Source organism: Delphinus delphis, chromosome 12 (genome assembly GCF_949987515.2).
Source record: "Delphinus delphis chromosome 12, mDelDel1.2, whole genome shotgun sequence".
NCBI lineage: Eukaryota > Metazoa > Chordata > Mammalia > Artiodactyla > Delphinidae > Delphinus > Delphinus delphis.
The window spans coordinates 88,532,270-88,548,069 of record NC_082694.2 but is presented as its reverse complement, the minus strand read 5'-3'; the positions used below and the strand labels follow the sequence as shown (position 1 = coordinate 88,548,069).

General features: G+C 42.4%; 1 protein-coding gene across 6 annotated transcripts in view; it reads right to left on the bottom strand.

Moving 5' to 3' along the window:
• The window catches only part of MYT1L (myelin transcription factor 1 like), a 398,116-nt gene extending 382,650 nt beyond the window's left edge, over positions 1-15,466 (bottom strand). For 5 of the 6 annotated variants that reach the window (XM_060027163.1, XM_060027167.1, XM_060027166.1 and 2 more), the window contains exon 1: positions 15,249-15,378. The gene's annotated coding sequence lies outside the window, so the exon portion shown is untranslated. Of the gene's footprint in view, positions 1-15,248; positions 15,379-15,402 lie in introns of those variants that run through there. The other variant, XM_060027164.1, reaches the window with a different exon arrangement.
• Positions 15,467-15,800: the final 334 nt, after the last annotated feature.

The window sequence follows — 15,800 nt, the reverse complement described above, 5'->3', positions numbered from 1 at the left end:
AGACTCTTCTGTTCAAGACCAGAAATTTGAATTAGGATTGCGTGGAGGCAGAAAGCAAAAAAAGACACCAGAAGGTAAACTAAGATGCTGCAGCCACAATGGATTTAACAACATATTAACAATATGTGATATTTGTATCCCAAGTCAGTCTAATAATCAAACAAGTATCTACTGAACACCTTTTATGTGTGTAAGGTACTTGAAAATCCATATGATGGAAATTGATACCCACATTCTCAAGGAAATACAATCTAGCTTTGCGTGGGAAATGAATACATTCATTAATAAGTACCCTGAGAAGTTAGGTGACTAGAAGAGCCAGTGAGTAGTACAGACAATACTAGTAAGGGGAGGGCCAGGTCCTAAGGATAGTTCAGGTTAACACAGGAAGGGCATTACCTGAGTTTTGGAAAGAGGATGGCGGTTTGGCCCTCAGCCTCCCCCAGTCCACACCCAAAGCCTCATCTGTGCTTTTGTGCCAACGACCTTTCCCTTCCTCTTCACTTTAACTTCACAATAAGCACTAGGTTACTGGTTTTCTTTTCTTTCCTTACTTAATCTTTTACTCCTTTACCAATATCACAAACCCCTTCACAATCTATAAAACCACCACCATTTAAGCAGAGCCCAGCAGTAAATGGAAAGGACATTGCAAATTCCAGTTAAACACAGCAGGCAGAGTACGTAACTATATGCACACGTCACCTAAGTGGACCACACCGATTCTACTCATCCCTACGTTAGATGGCTCAAGTGGACCCCTTAAGCCAGCTTTTGGTTAAAATACATAGAAATAAAGTTCAATACCTAAATACCTATTTTCCCTGAGTAAGTTTAATTCAGCATAGTCATACTATTTAAATTGCTAAAATAAATGTGAGGTTTTGAAATTATCATAAAGCACAGAGGATTCTTCACTGCCTTGGGAGCAGAGCCTGCTCTGAGACCACTGCGTCCTAAGATCACTGTGGCAGACAGAGCTGGTCTAGGTGTTCAGCGGCTGCCTATTTCTCCATGACGACTCCCTGGGCCCAGCATTAGTCTGTCCCACTGGCTTCAACGCCCCCTCCTTTTCAGGATCAGAGTGCTGAGACTCCTGAGACCAGATGAGAGGAGGTCAAAGGCTCCTCTGCCGTGCGATCCTCTCTGAGGGTGCCCACCTCCCGAAATTCTGTGCCCCTGACTCATCCTCGTTCCATCCTAGTCCTTGCCCTGGAGGAAGAATTGAGGGAAAGGGAGAACTTCTCCTGTCCAGGAGTTCAATTCCATTTCCCTCCCAGCACTAATATCGATTGCTGTGAATAAGCATCAGGAGTTTGGTTTTCAAGGGTCCTTCTCAGCTGCTTGAACTCAAGTGGCAGATACACAACTATTTATTTTTTAAGTGGTATCAAATGGTCCGAATGAGACAGAACACACTTACTGAATAAGTAGAGGAAGGAAAATTAAGTGTATGGAAGGTTCAGGTTTTCAAATAGGAGTCTGTACACCTGGCTTATGAAATTTTTCTTCAGGGAGGTTAGAGGCAACACCATTTTTGCAGGAAGTCTCCCAGCGATTCAGGGAAAAGTCAGGGCACGCCCACTCATCCAAGTGTCCTAAGCACCTTGTGAACTAATTTCCATGCAACAAAAACATACCTGTTCCAAAGGTCAAGGTACACATGTAGTAACATAGACCAGAATGAGGTGATCACCACTCCTGGGATAAATAACTCTGCACTGAATCATGGCAGAAGATCCAGGACTGTCAAGGTCCCCCAGAAAGAGGGTGTGTTGGTCACTCCAACAGCCATAAAGAGGGTGCTGTGTTCCGGGTCTCCCCACCAGCCTCTCTTCAATTAACAGAGTTGCTGAGCACCAACCATGTCCAATGTTTGGGTAGGAATGCACACACTAAGAGCAGCATTTCAGAGCCTCATAGGGGAGGTGGTACTGTGACATAAAGAACTGTAAATACAAAGGAGACAAGGATAAGACCACAGAAGTAAAGGCTGTAGAGATTCGGGGAAGAGGGCTGGATTTCCTCTGGGAGGACAAGCAAGGAATTTGTGGAAAGGTGGCATGGGAACCAGCCTGTGATGGGTGGACAGCATGTTTGCATGGATATCAGGGAAGGACAGGGCAGCAGGAAGGGACAGCATGGCCAGGGGAGAGTCAAGTTCCTCACTGTCCTGAAGATCTGCAATTGATGAGGATAGGACAGGGATGGAAGTCAGACTTGAGAATGGGTGGGGAATTGCCTCAAACGGTAGGTTGGGTGTTTGGGTTTAATTCTCTAGGAAATAGGAAGACCCCGGTTCTGTTTGAGCATGAAAATGCCAAAGCTGTACTTTGGAATAATTAATCTAAAAACAGAATGTAGATGCATTTGTAAGTGTGAGCGTGAGTATATGTGGGGCTGGGAGAGCGGCATCTAAGGCGACTGTAAGAGTCCAGGAGAAAGATAATGACAGTCTACTCTGAAAAAGTGGTAGGGGGAATGGAAGGGAAGAAACAGTTGGGAGAGCTATTTTAGAGACAGAGTTGGCAGGAAGTAGCCACTGATTGGCTGCCAGATTAATTATCCCAAAGAATAGCTCTGGTCTTGTCACTCAACTACACAAAAACCTTCCGCAATTTCCCATTATCTGCAGAACAAAGTCATCATCTCATCGTACGTAGACTCTTGTGAGGATGACAGGCACGACCCACAATGACCTACCCCACCCTGGGCTTCAGGTCTGTCCCCTGCTCCACCTGTCCTCACTTCAACAAATGGTCTCTAAGTCGTCCCTTAGTAAAGCCACGTGTATCCTTTCCCAGCAACTTTCCTCACCTTATTTCCCCCACCCCAATTTTTTCCTTCTTCTATAATTATCTGTTGAAATGTACTTTCCTTTCAAGGATTATCTCAGACACGACCTTTTTCATGTTATCCCCACTCTAGCCCTGTTGACACAGTCTCTCCCTTCTTTGAGACAATCATAACATGTAATTTATGGTTGCTTACCCTTTGTGTCAAATTTCAAATCACACTAGAGTCATTTATAATTTGTATTTTCGTCCCTATTGGTCTATACAATTTCTGAGAACAGAGGGTAGTTCTGATTTATTTTCTTATGACCACAGCATCTAATCTGATACAGAGTTGGTGGAAGAAATGGGTGAAAGAATAATTATATGCACAACTTTCAGATGGAAGGGAACATACAGCAAAATTCCTCTACCAGTAGCCAACAAACAATGTGAGCAAATGAAGAAATAGAACACAGAAGAAACTTCTTACATCTGATATCCAATCTGTGGACATACAATCCCCGCTGGGTTAAACCCTGACACTTTGATGGCTCATCTTCTGGCCATACTCACATCTCACATCAGTCAGACTCTTCTTTCCCTCCAGACCCCAATCTGAACGTGACCAACGGGATCTGATTTCAAGACTGCAGATGACAAGTGAGGACCATAAGATTTTGATAACCAAGATGACATAGGAATCAAAAAGGAGGCTGATGGTAAATCCTGGCTGACAGAGCGTGAGCCCAAAGATGTCTAGCACATGGCAGCTTCCTCAAGCCCACGTCACACACACGCTTGTGTCCAACCTGTGTGGCTGTGCTGATGCATCTAGACAAGGACGTGGCCCAGCAGCCCGGATCAGGTAACTGTTCTGCCTCATCTAATAAACACTCTCCAACTCTCCTTAGGTAACACGGAAAGGGAGCACAGGATGTGAGGGGCGGGGCGCAGCACAGCTGATCTCGAATGGGTCTAAGGTATAGGCTGAGAACTGCTTCCCTGGGTTAAATGAAGGATGACGGCATCGTCCGGAGAATGAGGACCAAGCAGCTGTGTCACGCGACTGGGGGACCCGCTCCACTTGCAGTCAGAGTGAATGAACACTCTGGAGTTGAGTGTGTTCAGGGGAGGCCAGGCCCTCAGCCCCTCACTCCCCTTGCTGGGTCTGACACTGGTCAGGGGGACAGGAACAAATGGGGAGGTGTAACGAGCCCTCTGCCCCCCCTGTAAGATGCTCAATCCAATTAAACACAGATCGTGCGCCTACTTTGCCTCAAGCTTGAGATCTCCTTTAAGACACACGTTGTAAAGGATTCGAGAGGAGACATCCTCTCCCGAAGGGGCTTGAATCTCTGTCCTGGTGTTACTTAACCAAGTCAGCCAAGCAGAACCTCTGAACCCCAGTGCCTCAGCGTGCAGCGGCCCCAGGTTATTACTGGGGTGTGCCCGCTGCACCTCCTCACCATCCTTAGGTCCCTGGGTGAGCTCATGCCTCAGCTTGCAACGCCTGTGAATCATAACACTCCATTACAAGTACCGAGTATCTAATTGTGTGTGACAACGCTGCTCGGGCGAAGCTCAGATTTACGGATGGCAGTGAGGAGAGTCTGCAATTTCTGAACACTGGGAGAGATGCTGCCTTAAGCATCTGGGCTTTGGAAAGAGAGTTTGCAGAAAGGGTGGAATCTAAGGGAACTTAGAGCACGAGGCCAGAGCTGGGACTCCCATCCTGTAAAGTCACCCTGTGGTAGCACTGACAGTATGTGCCTTCCCGGTCCCTCCTTTTCCCACTCTGTCCCCATGTATGTTTGGAACCAGACTGTTTGCTTTTCCACTTTTTGCTTTTACCTTTGGTTTCTGACCAGATTGACCACCGAGGAATAGAACCACAATTTATTCTCCCTCCCCAAGAATATAGCACTTCTGAGATTTTCTAAGGTAGCTTTTTTGATAGTTTCATTCCATTATCCGTTCTTCCTATATTCAGAATGGAGGCAAAGCCTGAATCCGGTCAAGTGAGGACAGAAAGGAACATGTTCATCGCACCAAGGGCACTTCACCCACACACTGTGGGAGGAGCCTCTTAGGACAGGTAGGACCCTCAGAAGTGGAATACCAAGAGGTTCTGGTCAGAAGGGGGCTGCGAGGAAAAGGTGGAAGATGGGGAAGAACAGGAAAGAAAAGAATATTTCTTTGCTACTTGGCTCATTAGCTGTTGGTTGGGGTGCATTGTTTGAAAAGAATGAACGAAGCAGAGAAAACACAAATTGTGGGTGGCCTGGGCATTGAGGACAACAACAAAAAAGAATGGAATCGCAATGAACTTAATACCCGAGAAATGACTTAACACTTTGCATTATTTTTCAGAACATACACATGTAAGTATTAAGGATGCATCTTCTACATGCACAGCCTTCAGTACATCAATGAGGACAGGGTGAAGGAAGTAGTCATTTGTTGTTGTTTATTTCTGTCCCTGGCACAGTGATGGCATTTTTATAAAAAAATAAAACTGACAGAATCAAGCACGCTGTCTGAAAATCTCAGCTGGTGTACGATGGAACTTTGGAACTAAAAGGCGATCCGTGGTCCACAGGCCCTTTAAACGTGCTCTTTGCCACCCTCCTCTGGGGTGTGTGACTCTCTGCAGGGGCAGCTCTCTGGGGGGGGTCTGCAGCTCAGTGGAAAGAATGCCTGCTTAATTTCAGCAGGATCTGCGAGCAGATAAGAAATCTGACATTCTGAAGAAGGCTTTGCGTAAGCGTGATATAGGGTTATAAATTAGTTCGAAATAACGAGTTTTTGAAAAAGTTAGCAAAAGTGTAAGGAGGAAGTCTGGATGTCTTTCCTCCAAGAGTCAAAACAGGAAAAGACGCTACTTGATACTTGATGTCCTCTGGATCCCAGAGGACCTTTGGAGTAAGGGAAAATGGGTTCACACTGCAGAAAAGATTCAGGGGGTGTAGCTTCACAGCATGGCTTTGGTCCTCCCGTGAAGCAAAATGAGGGAGAATAGTATTTATATTTTTACTCTTGGAGACATTATACATTCTGTGAGTCATGCTTAAATTTGATCTTAACATAGAACAGTAGACTATTACTAATTTGAAAGCCATAATGAAGCCTGAATTGCATGGCTTATTTATCTTTACACATAATTTCATAAACATATTTGGGGCACAACCCTTCCTCTGTTATAGAGCTCATTATAAATTTGTCTCTGTAACACACCTCTCTCTGTGGAAAAAAAAAATCCTTAACTCAACATAGAGCTTTCCAGAGAAAAGAGGAAATAACTATTCCCATTATTTTCTTAAATGTCTTCTGTTTTATGAGACACCTCATGGGATTACTTTTGAATACCTCAAGACTGAATGTCTTCATTCTTTTAGTTCATCATTAAGTAGAATGATAAACCTCTATATTGTCATATATTTAGATCAAATTCTGTAAATAAGTGCTGAGCCTACATAAAATCATGATTGTCAGCCCAAACAAATTCTAAATTATAGATACAGAGACTCTTCAGTTACATTCACATTTAATAAAAAGCTTTCATTTGGGGGTTCATTTTCTTAAGCAGTATATATGTTTAATAACCTGAACTCTGTAATGAGTATGTTATTTTGTCTTTTTATAATTATAGAGATAATAAGAGTACCCATCATCCTATAGCTTCTTGTAGGCTTCACATTATAAAATCCATAAGTAAAGTATTCAACGTAGTGCGTTTGTTAATAAATATTAGCTATGATTATTATTGTCATTATGATGTTTTCCTGAGAGTCTATTTTTCTCATATAATACCGAAATTTTGATCTTCCGAAAGTATGATTTTACCAGTTGACCCATCCTTACAACATCCCACTTTAAATTAGAATTGGGAATAGCCGAAGCGTACATCTTAAGCATTTCTCTATTGTCCATGAACTTTTCTCTTTTAGGCTCCTTTCCTCCCACTTCTTATTCTTCCCTTCCTTCCAGCCCCTTCTCCACTGGCATGCAGAGCACTTTTCTCCTGTTGCATCTTTCCACCGTCTCTAGATGGAGAAGCATTTCCCAACGCTTAGAGAAAAGTTATGCATATGGCATTCTGAGCTCTTGATAGAGCGGATTTTGTATTAAATGAAACACATTTCCATTTAAAATTTCCCAAAGGGGCCTTCTTGGTAGCAGCAACCTGGAAAGACTTCTGTGACTCAGGTGGGAAGTCTGAGTTTCAGGTGTGCGCAGGGACAGCTGTCTAGCATCGCCCGTGGGGTGAGTTCTCCATCTCCCTCCCTCCCCCATGATGGGCCTGTCGTTCTTTTCGACTTTAGTGGGACATTTTGAGGACAATATCCAGCCCACTCTTTTACATTTCTGAACATACCATTGCCTACCGTGGTGAAAACTTAGTGTTTATTTGTACTCACAAGGTCTCGTCACTTTGGATGCTTTAGGCTACCAGAAGTAGGACGTGAATTGTATAATGGATGTTAGCTGCTAAAAAAGTGTGCTTAACCCGTGTGTACCCAGGCTGTTACTGCTATCTAAATACTGCTTCTTGGAAAGAAGGTGAGGCAGAGAGCCAATGGGGCTGTTTCTTCAAGCGTGGAGCCTGTGAGGTTAGCGGCATACACTTTATTTTCCTGCAGCGTGGCAGGTGGAGAAGACCCACCACCACCGGTCAAGTGGAGAGAAGAAGCGCAGGAGTAATAGCGCGTGCGCAGCACGTGAAGTGTGTGAATCCACCAGGACGACTCACCGTGTATAGTCGCCATAAAGGAATACTTGCCTAAAGCAAAATAAAGTCATAGTCACAAAGCAGATACAATCAAGAGAGAAAAGAACTTAAGAGGAATTTGGTTTTCAGCTACATGTCTTGAGTTTCACACACAGTCCAGTGATTTCTCTAGGTGACCAAGAAGCCTCTGACTGGGTGAATCCCATGTCGGTTCCACTGACCTGAGCAATCCTAGATCAGACCCACTAATCAAAAACAACACCTCCTCTAAATCTTCCAGGCTATTGGCCTTAGGCTCGCTTCCTGCTCTTCCTTAGAAATGATCCCAGTCAAGAAGCAGGAGGTGCTGCTGCCCTCTGGCAGGGGCACTGCCTGCAGCCTGAAGCCCCACCGCTGCACAGTGACACCTTTGCACAGGAGACCCTGCCCAGGGATGGCAGATACAGAGACACACAACGTTAGAACCAGGAAGGAGCTGAGAGGTTATGGAGTTCACTCCCCCATTTTAAGCAAAGATCCTGAGACGTGGAGAGTAGGAATGACTTGTTTAAAGTCACCCCCGAATTATGAGAAGAGCTGAACTAAGATGAGGTACCTTCACGTGAGCTCTGTCATTGTCTAGGTTAGCTACAGATGGGAAAATCTCACTGAGAAAATAAAAAGGAATGTTTTTTAAAAAAGGAAAGGATGCCTAAGGATGACTAACTGTATAATATTAGGTGAAAATCCCCTCTGAGCAGTTAACGGGAAAGAGAAGGTTCCTAGTGTCATTGGTCATTTTCAATATGTTGAAGAATTTTACTCAGAATTTCATAGCACATGTGTAATCCAACCGATATCACCAAGCTAGGGGAGAGTTCCTGACTCTGGGAGAGACCTGAAAATCAGTAAAGCGGTTTGTTAGTGGTCCTCCTAATGCTGCCCTTGGTTACCTGAAAATCCCTGGGCAGGAGCAAGTTGGGATGCTGGTGCACCAAACTTACAGCCAGTGGGCACATTCCCATCAGAGGGAACGGGGCCAGGGCCAGGGTGTGGGGTGGAGAGCAGGCAAGGAACAGGGTTGTGCAGAGAGGATGAGACGTGTGGAGATCAGGTGCTGAAGGTCGTTTTCTTCTATAGAGTCCCATTTTTCTAATGCTGATTGCCGAGTCAGCATCCCTCACATTTCAGTAATGCCTCTGAAGCTAAAACAAATGATTCAATCTGCATATGCTGGATTTTGAAGCTGTAAAGCACCAAGTACACAATATCCTTGGCCATCCTGTGCCCTGTATGCATCCTGCCTCTAACCCCTGGCATGTTGACAGCCATGAATATTTATCACAGGCTGAGTGTATTTTCTAACTTCTTCAAAATTGAACATACATGAAATGTTACATATTAAAAATGAGAAGTCACATCTAATCTCACAAATCTCACCATCCTTCCCACCCAACTGACCCCTTTGATGAGACACTCTTTTGATCATTAACTAGATGAACAGGTGGCGGAGTCCATTTGTAAACAGGTGTGTTACACCGTCCCTGGAGAACAGACACAACACTTCTGGCTTGCACTATGGGTGTGGGTCTCTTAGGGAAAAGGATTGTTTTTGAGCTAACAAAATCCCAGTAACAGCAAATTAGCTAAAGAACATTTGGGCAGTGAAACTACTTCCATTCTTGTTCTTGGGACTATGAAGAGAATGGCAAAAGATAAGGAAGATTCAAAACACAGAGTTCGTGGAAAATTCCAAGTGTTAATTCACTACCAAATGTGCCATGTTCACCAAAGAACGATTAACAAATGAGTTTGAAATTTATCTGAGCAAATGATTAAGATTTCCTTTCCTGTTATATACAAGTATCTACCATCAACCAGCACTTCTCACTTTTACGTAATCTCAGACTTCCATTTGTAAGCAAAGACATGCAGTTTTTTGATATCTGAGCTACTTAAAGTTCCAGACTCCGAGAGAACATAAAATGCTAACTTTAATCTAACTTTTCCTTTACAAGACTTAATCAAGGGGAAGGATAAATTGGGAGATTGGGACTGACATATACACACTACTCTATATAAGATAGATAACTCATAAGGACCTGCTGTAGAGCACAGGGAGCTCTTCTCAATACTCTGTAATGACCTGTATGGGAAAAGAATCTAAAAAGAGTGGATATATGTATATGTATACCTGATGCACTTTGCTGTACAGCAGAAACTAACACAACATTGTACATCAACTATACTCCAATAACAATTAATTTTTTTAAAAGTTGGGGGAAAAAAGACTTAATTGAAGGTTCTTATTCTGAACAGATCTGCCTCCATGGGACTGCAGTGGAGTCATCTGAATGTCTGACCAGTTTCTAATTTGAATCCTCTTCTTCTCTTCCCCTCGATGTCTCTCCAGCCAGTGGTGAGCCTGTGGATGACCAGGTCACTGCCCGCATCCACCCTGCTCATTTCCCTGCGTCGAGGCTGAGCGTGACGTCACAGACCCGAGTCAGAGGTGAGTGAGACCCCACTCAGTGGTGATCTGGGGCTTAGCCATGGCTTCCTCAAATGTTCTGCTGCTGATCTCTGGGATCAACAGCTTTAAAATGTTCAGAAATTGCAAAACAGACACGTGACATTTACCAACCCTCTTTCCTCAAAACAGAAATTTGTTTACTGTTTCACTCATTCTCAGGTAAGCAAAGACTTGTTCACTTGTAACTGCATATCATAAGGGGACAGCTAAGATATACATATATAAACCATGGTGAATGAGGACCAACTACCTAGAACTCTCACAAACTTGGAGTTTAGATTTTATAAGAAGGAAATAAACTTAAATCATATATTTAATCAAGTAGAGAAATACGGTTATACAATGCCATGCAATTGTGAGCTAATTTTCAGAATGATCACCTGGATCCCCGAAGTATGAATCATCTAAGAAAGGGACATCAACGATTATCTTACTCTCTTATTAAGTGAGAAAAATGGTTTAATCTATTTCAAAATGTATTCAAGAAAAAGTAGACATAGAAGAACTGTGATTACTAAGCATATATTTATATATAATATATAAATATAAATATATTATGTATGTTATATGTAATATAACATGTGTTATACATGTATAATATAATATACATATAACTAATAGCTATATTATGTTTATACTTATACAAATATTCAAATATATAAATATATTTCTATAAATTATATTTATAAATATATGCCATAGGTATACACTATATATTAATATATAGTTATTATATGTATGTATGTATGTCTATACACCTTGACTCACTGTGGGCTAGAAATTTATCATAGTGCTATCTCTTTTGGTTCTGCACACAGTAGGTGCTCAATACATGCAGGGTGTATGAATTGCTCAGTAATGTGCTAAAAATGAAGGGAGGAGATGAGTTTAAGGAGCTACCCCTTTAATTTTCAGCACTGACTGATATTTTTTCTTCCAGGAGAAGATGGTGAGGGAGCCCCTGGGCTGCCCTTGTTACTGAGTCTAACGAGACTGTTACTAAACTGTTTTAAAACGCAGAATCTAAACATGATTCATAAATTTGCAAGTTGGGTTTGAGAGAGGAGAACAAAAGGAAGAATCTCTACCCCAGCAGCTGGAATTCCCACAGAGAGAGACACACTCCCCTGATCTTAAACCCTGAGTCAACATCTGTCCTGGACATAGTGGCCCGAGGGCCACCCCACCGCCCAAGTTCACTTGGGCATCTCTTTCTGCTTCTCTGGGGTTCTCGGGTTGGGAAGGAGCTCGTGGGAGGGGGCAGGGTTTCACTCATCACGTGGCACTTATTCATACCACATTGGCCACAGGAACTCTACAATCGAGTACCACATTTATTCTTCTGATAATATAGTCCATGCCCTAAAAAGAGCCAGTGAAGAAAGAAGCTTCCCTTAGAAAAGAAAGGAAGGAAGGAAGGAAAGAAGGAAGGAAGGAAGGAAGAAAGAAGAAAAAAAGAAAGAAAGAAAGAAAGAAAGAGAGAGGGAGAGAAAGAAAGAAAGAAAGAAAGAAAGAAAGAAAGAAAGAAAGAAAGAAAGAAAGAAAGAAAGAAAGAAAGAAAGAAAGGAAGGAAGAAAAAGAAAGAGAGAAAAGGAAAAAAACAGAAAGAAAACCAGTTACTCTTAAACGACACAGCACTATTCTGGGAACTGTGACCATTCTCGCCAAACTACAGGACATGAGGTCAGATTTTTGAATCCAGAAAATGCAAATAATTACGACTTATCATATTGGCCACGGAGAAATCAGAACCACAGGATTTCTCAATGCAATGCATCCATTGCTCATGTGTTCAAAGTGCAGCGATCACTGCTTCCCAAAGGAAGCCAGCAAGTCTGTCTGCAGAGATGAGGGCTTTTAAGGATGAAGCTACAACCAGCGCCATGAGCACATACACCAGTACAGTCCCATTCTCGCCATCCCTCAGCCTCACCACACATCCCCCCTCTTTCCTGCAACTGGTGATGAGCACCACCCAGACAACAAACAGCTGGACGGATGCCAAAGGGCCATACATCCGTGGTCTACCGTGCCCTTTTTAATCAACTTCCTAATTAAAAAATGCCATGCTGGCATGAGGTATGAAGGGAGTAGGCTTGGGATATTTCACAGAATAGCATCCCTTAATCCTAGGGTTATGGAAAATCTGCGTTCTTACAGATGTTTATGAGTTTTCCTGGTGCAGAGATAGATAGAATCAATTTGCTTGTGCCTGGCCCTCAAGATGTATTAAATTTATCCTGAAGGAAACTGGTTTCTGAAAAGCTCTTGCCCAGATGCATTAGGCAGGTGGGAGTTTCAGTGAACCAGAGGGTCCACTAGCAGATGCCGCATTGATTTCTGAACGTTCACAATCTAGCCGACCGCTCCAGAGCAGACTTGATTTGATGGCTCTCTCTGGGGTGCCCTGCAGACTCAATTATTTCCACAACCAGTCTGGCTAGCATTGTTTCATGGCGACCATGCTCTATGCTTTCAGCTTCTGATCAGATGGTAACAGGCGAGTGGATCCATGTACCAGGGAGGGGAGCTTGGGCTAAATTTAAAGTCAGTCTCTAAGAACTGTCCATCTCTTTTAGGGTTGAGTGATGTGGGAGCCCTTGTGATTGAGGGGTCATTCTGACTTTTAAGAAAGCATTCTGTTGAGTGCCATTAAAATGCACTGAGTCCAGGCATGAAGATGCTGCTCAAAACAGTGTTTGAGCTAGAAATCCTCTGATAAAAATCTTCATCAATGTACTAAAAGGAACCCCTACCTCATCAGTTATTAATCCATGAGTTTGATTTCATGACCTAAAGTCCGACATCCCAACCTGAAAACATCTCAGGCAAATGTCCAACAATCTTGGGGTGATTTTCTTTAAAGCCATTGATTGCACCATGTAAGCAGTCAGACTTTAGTAAAAAGCAGTCGGTATGTAACACTGAGTCATAAAGTTCCTTTCAACTATACAATGAGTACCCAAATGTATCTAAAACAGGTCTACATGACACACATATTAATCCAATGGCTCAAATACCGTCAGCCTGCACACAACATTTCCACACGGGCATTTTAAAAACACATATATGCATGCACTCAGCAGAACCTTTGAAGAGATTAATTGTAGTTCCCCCAAAGTACAAAAATACATCCTAGTACAGAATTTTAAACAAATAAGATCAATAACCTTTTGAAAGAAAAGATATTGATACTCTCGTCATTCCCCGTCACTGGGAACCCACTGAAGAATGGCCCTGGACCACCCTAGGCACAGAGACCCCCCGTATCCCGACCTCTCTTCCCTTTGGAACTGAAGGGCACCTGATTTCAGACTAATATTTTGGCCACTCACTGAGCTTAAAGAAATTTGCTATAAAAGGCTACTTTTCTTTCTAAAGTTTATCTGTTTATCTGCAACCTTAGAACTAAACTAAAAAAAAAAAAAAGAAAAAAGGAAAAGAAAAAGACAAATGCCCTTAGAAACCATATTTCCAGTTAGGCATACATCACCATATTTCCAGCCCTGGGACTTTTCACTGTCTTTGAAGGCAAGCCCTTCCCAAGTCCACAAAACCAGTGTACCCGAGAACCAGTGTGACAGACAGTGGCGTAAAGTAACTCTGTCAAGTGGAAACTAATATGACATAATTTTGGCCCTCAAAAAAAAGCTAGACTCTACCTCTGAAAGGCAGCCAGGCACAAAGAAAGCAACGTGGTAGGTAACAGTCAAGTGTTCTCTTCTGGGTGTAAATGGGCACGTTGAGGTCAGAAAATGAACGCTGATAATTTGCCCAAAGAAAGTTATAACCCATTGTAAAACTACAAGGAATGATTTTAATCATAGAAGGCTTGGCTCAACTCTAAAATAAAATACATCAATGGAAGAATAAAAGAAATATTCTTTTTCTCTAGGTAAGAGTTCACGAATCTATTTTGAAATAATTTGGTATTTAATACTGTTTGGGTTAAATTAAAAAAAAAAACACCCCTCAGTTGTTTTCTCATCCTAGTTTACCAGCAAATTTAAAGATAACCTAGAAAGAATTGATTATATATACATACATACATATTCTTTGATGTAAAAATGCACAATTCAGCTATTACGCAAAGCTCAATGTGACTATTCAGAAACTTCAAGTATGAGGGGGAAAATTATCAAAACCAAGTGTCGGAAGCTGCATATAAAGGGTTAAAATGTTTTCCAATATCTTCTGTTTGAGGTTTACTTTTATTGAAGGTAGTTTTTATTTTTTCTTTTTTGGAAAGACATAGCTTTTTTAAACAGAAGAAATGACCCTCCAAAAAGTTGTATTTTTTATCAAATATTCACTGTCATTGTCTAAAGCAAACAGCTGAAGTAAAGCAACTCTGTAAAAAAAAAAAATTAAATTAAATTAAAAAGCCTCAAAATAAAAGCAAAATAAAATCCTTAAGTGATTTTAAAAAATTCAGGAACCTATAAAAAGGCAGTTAAAGGATAGTAATTTCTACTTAAGTCCTACCTTAAAAGCAGATGAAATAATTAGGTCAGTTAAAATGAAAACCTTACCTTTTAAGGAGAATAGGGATTATGAAAACAGGATAGAACTATTTATCAGTGAATTTCTTGAGATGAAAGTATATTTAACTAAATATTAAAACACCCTTATTGCAGTACTACAGTCACAGAATTATATAAGAAATGTGTGCCACTGATGACAATAGAAAATTAGGATTCCAGCAGGCTTTAGACTTATTTCTCAATTCAGAAGACTGATTTGTAAAAACAGTCTCCATTTTTCTGAAAAGAACTGAAAGTATCAGAGCTTGTGCTAATTTTTCTATCTCTTATCTGTAGATCCTACAGATCAATAGAAACTTCAGTTCGATTTGCAAAATCTCCAGTAAGTTGCTGGTTAAATTAGCTAAAATTTTCTTCCAGCTAGGAAAAATATATACCAGTCAAAACTAATTATGTCTGGGCTTTCATTGAAACAACATTTGCTAATTTTACTGGTCTGGATACACTGTTTCAGAAAATATTAATTAAACACACTGAATAATGGCTGCTGTAAATTTCTGAAAACAATAATCTCTAAACAGTTCATTTTCACTCCAGACAGACGCACGGAAGATGGATGAAGCGGCTGCCCCAGACCGGCAGCAAGGCCGACCCTTTTGTTACCCACCATCGGAGTTGAACTTTGCTCCACTTTGGGAAGCGGACCTAACGCTCTGGAAACAACAAGGAGAACAGGACATATTTACCTGGAGGGACCGGCAAGGAGAAACCTGAAGAATGGCAAACAAAGTGGTCCGAGTGAACGCCCTGAGCCCGCATCCCAGGGGCTCCTCCGGCTAGGCCAGCCTCCGAGCCGTCGTTCCCACGGCAGCCACCCCTGCTTCCATCTTAGGGACTCACCCAGAAAATTCTCCAACCTGCTCCACGACTACAAACTCTTCTGCTTCTGCACGCCCACCATTTGTTCTCCGTGCATCCAATCAACTTCCCACCGCACCTCTTCTCTACCGGCGCTCAGACCCGGGGCCACTGCTCATCTGTATGCTAATTATTTTGCCACATGGACAAAAGTAATAATGCTTTCAGACAGGAAACTAACAGGCCTGAAGTCGGAGATGGAAATTAATAAGTTGGCACCACTAAACGACGGGGCCGGGGCATGCGTGCAGCGCCCTGCCTGGCGCAGGATGTGGAGCCTCCATTGACAGGAGCCTCGGACGAGATGGGCTGCGAGCCCGCCCGGCTGTGCATCCGGCACAGGCTCCCTGGGAGACCACAGGGCTGCAGCAGAACAACAT